This window comes from Carcharodon carcharias, chromosome 31 (genome assembly GCF_017639515.1).
Source record: "Carcharodon carcharias isolate sCarCar2 chromosome 31, sCarCar2.pri, whole genome shotgun sequence".
NCBI lineage: Eukaryota > Metazoa > Chordata > Chondrichthyes > Lamniformes > Lamnidae > Carcharodon > Carcharodon carcharias.
In genome coordinates, this window is record NC_054497.1 from 20969011 (window position 1) to 20976578 (window position 7568).

A 7568-nucleotide genomic window follows, 5' to 3' on the forward strand; every position below is an offset into this window, starting at 1 on the left:
GGGGAGGTCATGCCTGACAAATCTGTTAGAATTCTTTGAGAAGGTAACGAGTAGGTTAGACAAAGGAGAGCCAATGGATGTTATCTACTTGGACTTCCAGAAGGCCTTTGACAAGGTGCCGCACAGGAGGCTGCTCAGTAAGGTAAGAGCCCATGGTGTTAGAGGCAAGGTACTAGCATGGATAGAAGATTGGCTGTCTGGCAGGAGGCAGAGAGTGGGGATAAGGGGCTCCTTCTTAGGATGGCGGTCGGTGACTAGTGGAGTTCCGCAGGGGTCAGTGTTGGGACCACAACTTTTCACTTTATACATTAAGGAACTGAGGGAATCCTGGCTAAGTTTGCTGATGATACAAAGATAGGTGGAGGGACAGGTAGTATTGAGGAGGTGGGGAGGCTGCACAAGGATTTGGACAGGTTAGGAGAATGGGCAAAGAAGTGGCAGATGGAATATAACGTGGGGAAGTGTGAGGTCATGCACTTTGGTAGGAAGAATAGAGGCATAAACTATTTTCTAAATGGGGAGAGAATTCAGAAATCTGGAGTGCAAAGGGACTTGGGAGTCCTAGTCCAGAATTCCCTTAAGGTTAACTTGCAGGTTGAGTTGGTAGTTAGGAAGGCAAATGCAATGTTGGCATTTATTTCAAGAGGACTAGAATATAAAAGCAGGGATGTGCTGCTGAGGTTTTATAAGGCTCTGGTCAGACCACATTTAGAATATTGTGAGCAATTTTTGGCCCTGTATCTCAGGAAAGATGTTCTGGCCCTGGAGAGGGTCCAGAGGAGGTTCACGAGAGCGATCCCAGGAATGAAAGGCTTAACATACGAGGAACGTTTGAGGACTCTGGGTCTATACTCGATGGAGTTTAGAAGGATGAGGGGGGATCTGATTGAAACTTACAGAATACTGAAGGGCCTGGATAGAGTGGACGTGGGGAGATGTTTCCATTAGTAGGAGAGACTAGGACCCGAGGACACAGCCTCAGAGTAAAGGGAAGACCTTTTAGAGCAGAGATGAGGAGAAACTTGTTTAGCCAGAGAGTGTTGAATCTATGGAATTCATTGCCACAGAAGGCTGTGGAGATTATTGAGTGTATTTAAGACTGACATCGATAGGTTCTTGATTGGTAAGGGGATCAAAGGTTACGGGGAGAAGGCGGGAGAATGGGGTTGAGAAACTTATCAGCCATGATTGAATGGCGGAGCAGACTTGATGGGCCAAATGGCCTAATTTCTGCTCCTATGTCTTATGGTCTTATGGTCTTATGGACTGGCTGCTTCCTCCCTGGTGGGACCAGCACAGTCTTCACTAGCCAGAGGACAACCGTCAAGGTCATCAAGGCCAAAAAGACAACAGAGTCAGCAGGCTGTCTCCAATGCCTCTGCCAGCGGGGGTGGGATGCAACAAGATACAGCACTCATAAATGCAAGTTTAAGATACCATGAACACAAGAGGGACTGTTCACAGGTGATCTTCTGTTCTGCCATGTTTTGTTTAGATGTTTACTAATGTGACCATTAACACCATCTATTGTTATATTCATTTGATGTGAATGTCAACTGGAAGAGATTCCACTTGATGAATGTCCAGTTAGTTTGTGACCTCAAGACACAAATTCTGCAAGTCTGTACACAGTCCCCTGGCATCTCCCGTGATGCTTACATCCTCAGACACTCACAGATGCCAAGGCTATTCACTGCTCCAGCTTGACTAGACTTAATGACCTGAGTATGCTCCACTTGTTTTGTAGGTGCAGGGCAGACCAGTCTATGTTGGACGTAATGGCTCTAAACTTTACTGCACAGGCACTGAGTGGACTTTAGTTTCAAAGGAAAGGGTCATTTCAGACATCTGGGATGGAGGAGGCAGCCCTGGCATGAGGCGGAAGCAGATCTTTGGCAGCCTAGATGAAGGAGTGTTGGATCAAGGCACCCCTGGTGTCCCTGCCCCCTTGAAGGATACAGAGGTCCGTCTTCATGCCCTCAGTGTTCTTCTCACCAGGCTTCTCTTCTGACTCACCGATGGATTCATCCTCTGTGGCCTGTGGAGCTGCTTCAAGATCCTCTTCCTCCAATGGGATCTGACAGTGCCAGATTGTGGAGAGGGCAGCATGCAACCACGATCAGTGATGCTCAATACTCTGGGGGGTATTGTAGTGCTCCCCCTGAACGGTCCAGGCATTGGAAGCACATCTTCAGAAGACCTATGGTCCTCTCTCTCACCGCCCCTATGGAGGCATAACTCTTATTATAACGCTGCTCTGCCTCTGTTCTTGGACGGCGAAGAGGCGACAGAAGCCACCTTTTCAATGGGAAGCCTTTGTCACCCAGCGGCCATCCATCCAGTGGGGTTGGAGCAGTGAAGATCCTCGGCACCTGGGAGTGTCTGAGGATGTAAGCATCATGGGAGCTGCCAGGGTACCTTGCACAGACTTCCAGAATCTGCGTCTTGTGGTCACCAACTAACTGGACATTCATCAAGTGGAATCTCTTCCAGTTGACAAAGGCATCTGGCTGACCCGCTGGCACCTTGATGTGTGCAGTCGGTGGCCCCCTGGATTCGGGGGAACCCAGCAATCGCTGCAAAGCCTCTGGTTCACTCAGCCTGGCTGGCCTTGTCCGTACGGAAGTGAATAAATGCCAATACCCACCTGAACAGAGCATCAGTCACCAGCTTGACACAACTGTGGACAGCTGATTGGGTGACTCCACACAGATCCCCCACTGACCCCTGGAAAGAGCTAGAGGCATAGTAGTTGAGGGCCATTGTGACCTTCAGAGCCACTGACATGGGGTGTCCACACAGTCGGAGCTGATCTCAGGCCCAATCATCTGACAAATGGAGGTCGCGGTCTCCCTGGAGAGGCGGAACCTCCTTCGGCCGTGCACCTCGGACATATTGAGGTAGCTGCATCGCAGCCTGTAAACCCTGGCAGCAGGATAGTGGTGTCTTCTGTAGCCCCTTCTGCCTTGAACTACCTGGTGGCCTTGCACCCCTTGTGCCTGCGCCTCTGCTCCCACAGGTCCCTCCCCTGGAAGCTGCACTGGGACACCCAGCCTCTTAAGACTGAAGCTCAGAACAGAGATCAAGCTGTCATGTTCGAATAAGCAACCAGCAGCAAACTATCTCCTAAACTCCTCACTACTCACAATGACAAAGCTCCTGATTTTTATCTTGCTCTTGGTTTCGTTAAAGGTGGGCTGTCCGCCTTCCCATTTTGCCAATGCGACGAGCGTGAAATCTTACGGGCAACGTAAAATTGCAAACAATTGCCTTTTTAATGGCCTTAAGTGGCACTTTAATTGTTGGCGGGCGCAGATCCGACACTCACACACACACGCACGCCAACCTGAAGATTGTTTACATGCGGGATGACGTCTGGACACTCGCCCGGCGTCATCTTGCGCCATTTCACATCCGTTTGGCTGGGGTGCGCGCCCACCTGCAAGGTGTAAAATTCTGCCCCAGGCGTTTTGCCTTGCATTACCTCTTTTTCCAAACACTCCCCTCCTGTTCTCCTCACGTGTCCAAAATATGTGAGCTTCCTGGGTATCACTGCCTCAACAAGTTCCTCTTAACACCAGCTTTCTTGAGCACCCACTCCGTTGTCCGCTTGGCCACCCATGACACATGTAATATCCGTCCTTTCATTTCAAATGGTCTTATTCAAGCCTCGTCACTCTTCCTGACTGTCCGGCTTTCACAGCCATACATTGTCACAAGGGCTTTCAAAAGACAAGTTTTCCTTATAATCGAGATGCAGTGGCTACTCCATACTCTTTTAAGTGAACTCACAATGCCATGGCCTTTGTTAAGCCTTGCTCAAGTTTCTTTGGTAGACTCAACATCTTCCGCGATGAGTGGACCCAAGATGGCGGGATCTAGTTCTGGGGAATGAAATGGGACAAGCAGGGTGCCCAAATCTCATGGAGAAAATTTAGGGGCAGCCTGCCATAAGAGGAGATCTCTACGAGCGGGTGAGGGGGTGCTAGAGCTATTAATTAAACCTGACTTGCCTTTCATGTTGGCTGTTATTTATTAACTCATTTTTCCAAGTGATGATTAATTTGTCTCAGATTATTGTCTCTAAAGGCCCCCCCACCCCCCGTCCCCAGCACGGACATTAGACTATTAGACTGACTGGCCTGTAACTTCTGCATTTGTCCCTCCTCCCTTTTGTGGCCAGGGATGTACCATTTCCAATCCCACAGTTCAGCTGACAGCACCCCCGTATCTGAGGAGGATGGGATTGGTCACAGCCTTACATTTCCACCTTTACATCCCTCAGCAACGTCAGATGGATCCCAGGAGGAGAGTGGATACTGCACGTACACAAAATTTAAAGGACTGAAATATGGGCCAACCAGAGTCCTGCAACCATGCAGCCCGAGACACAGGACATTGGACTCAGATTTGGGATGATCCCGCAAAATAAAGGATGATTGGTCATCCTGGGGTCAAGTGGAGCATGTCTCAGTGGGGGAGCATTTGGGGAACAGTGATCATAATGTCATTAAGTTTAGGGTAGTAATGGAAAAGGACAAGGAAAAGTAAAATGTGAAAATATTCAACTGGAGGGGGTTAGTTTCAGTCAGTTAAAAGCAGATCTTCTTGAGGGAAATTTGGAATGGACAATAAATGCCTGGCCTTGCCAGTGACACCCAGATCCCGTGAATAGATAAAAAAGAACCTAGTCCAGTGGATTGAAATCAAATACTGGCAGGTAATCAGAACAATAGGAGGTCTTCAAAAAGGAGATAGTTCAGGTACAGACTGGGCACATCCCTGACATTGGGTAGATGAGCACCCAAAGCTAGATCTTCCTGGATAACTAAAGATATAGGGATTTAAATGAAACTGAGAAACAAGGCTTATGATAAAGGTCGGATTCATAATTCAGGAGAGAATTGTGCTGAATACAATAAGTACAGGGAAGAACTGAAGAAGGGAATAAGTATTGGCAAGAGAGTACCTGAGAATCAATTAGTTGACAGCATAAAAAGCGACTCAACATATGAACAGTGAAAGGAAGAGTGGAGCCAATCAGCAACCAAATAAGGAAAACTTCTAAATGAAGACTTTATGTCCGTCTTCACTAGAGAAGAGGATGCTGCCAATGTAGCAGGAAAGGAGGAGGCAGTAGCAAAATGCAACAGGGTAGAAATAGATTAAGAGGATGTAGTTAGATCGATGGTGGTGCTCAAGGTAGAAAAGTCACGTGGTCCAAGTGGGATCCATCTGACGTTGCTGAGGGATGTAAAGGTGGAAATGTAAGGCTGTGACCAATCCCATCCTCCTCAGATATGGGGGATTCTGTCAGCTGAACCGTGGGATTGGAAATGGTACATCCCTGGCCACAAAAAGGAAGAGGGACAAATGCAGAAATTATAGGCCAGTCAGTCTAATGTCCGTGCTGGGGGGAGGGCCTTTAGAGACAATAATCTGAGACAAATTAATCATCACTTGGAAAAATATGAGTTAATAAATAACAGCCAACGTGAAAGGCAAGTCAGGTTTGATTAACTTCATTGAGTTATTTGATGAAGTGACAGAAAGCGTTGATGAAAACAGTTGATGCTGTGTATGAGACTTTCAAAGGAATTTTGGTAAAGCACTACATAATAGACCTGTTAGCAAAATTGAAGCCTATGGGACTAAGGAAGAGTGGCAGTGCGGATACAAAACTGGCTTAGCAACGGAGAGTAGTTGGTGAATCATTATATAACAGATTAGAGAGAAGGTTGCTGTGATGGCATCCAGGGATTAATATGAGGACCACTACCCTTTTTGATGTTTATTAATGATCTGAACTTGGGTATAGAGGGAATCTTTTCAAAGTTTGCAGATGGTACAAAATTCTAGTGAAGTATATAGACAGACAGGTCCCCCCACATGGCTGGTCCATTTTAATGCAGAGGAGTGTGAAGGGATGAAGGAAAAATAAGGAGAGATGATATGAACTTAACTAAAGGCTAAAGGGAGTGTGTAACAGAGAGACGTGTAAACAGAGCTTTGGAAGTGGCAAGACAAACTGAGATAAAAACTGTCGAAGGGTCATGAGGACTCGAAACGTCAACTCTTTTCTTCTCCGCCGATGCTGCCAGACCCGCTGAGTTTTTCCAGGTAATTCTGTTTTTGTTTTTGTTTAAGACAAACTGAGAAGCTGGTTAGGAAACCATACAGCATATTTGGCTTCATAAAGGCATAGAGTACAAAAGCAAGGACATTATGCTCAAGTGGTTATATCAAGATTTTAATAGATTAAAAAAAGGAGAAGCTGTTTTTGTAGCAGAAGGATGAGTGATCAGAGGACATAGAATTAAGATAAAGAGAAGAGAAGAGGAGAACTTACACAGCATGTTATCATGCTGCCTCAAAGGGCAGTGGAAGCAGATTCAATAATATTCTCAAAATGAAATTGGATTAATACTTGAAGGAGCAACATTTTCATGGCTCTCCGAAAAAATAAAGTGAGTGGGACTAAACGGATAACTCTTTGAAAGAGCTAGCACAGGCACGGTGGGTATTGGCCTCTTTTAGTATTGTGGTTCTATGATTCAAAGAAGCCAAGTTCTGATCATTGCTTTGCCTGCCTTGATATTGATCCATGATTCCCATATCCTCAGGAACTGCCACCTCATATAACCACTCACTCTCCATATTCTCCATTGAGTAATGGAGGGCAGATGGATTGAAACACTCCTTTCTGGTCCTGCAGCTGACTATTTTTGATATTGATCTTGGAGCCCAGATGGTAATGCTCATTAATCCAGTTTCCCAAATGTTTGTTTGGCTGAGCGGAGTTCACAGTGAAGAGTCATTTTGGTCATTGTACTAAACATCACATTTTCTGCAGTGATAACATTGGGAATGATCCTCATTTGCTAGCCTGTTCTGCCTCCCTGATCCTCCACTGGAGAAGCCACACCACATTAAGAGCATAAGAAATAGGAGCAGGAGTAAGGCATTCGGCTCCATCATTCAATAAGATCATGGCTGATCTAGTTGTGGTCTTAACTCCACTTTCCTGCCTGTTCCCAATAACTTTTGACTCCTTTGTGATCAAAAATCTGTCTAACTCCGCCTTGAATATATTGATTGACCCAACCCCCGTTGATGTCCGTGGAAGAAAATTCCAAAGACTAACGACCCTATGAGAAAAGAAATTCCTCTTAAATAGGAGACACTTAATTTTTAATCCGTGTCCCCTTGTTGTAGATTACCCCACAAGAGGAAACATCTTCTCAGCACCCACTCTGCCAAGCCCTCTCAGAATCTTATGTTTCAATAAGATCACCACTCATTCTTCTAAACTCCAATGAGTGTAGGCCTAACCTGCTCAACCTTTCCTCATAAGAATATTTTATCTCAGGATTGAATACTCTGCAGCAAGCATTGCAGAGATTAGGATCAGTGATTGATTAGGAATGAAACCAGGTAAAGACAGTCGGACTCAGCTGGAAGAGGCATTGGAGGAGGATGGTGTGATCAACCATGACAAAGACTGAAGACAGGTCAAAAAGAATGAGGAGGGTTAGTTAACCTGTGAATTTGATAAGAGTCAATCAGGT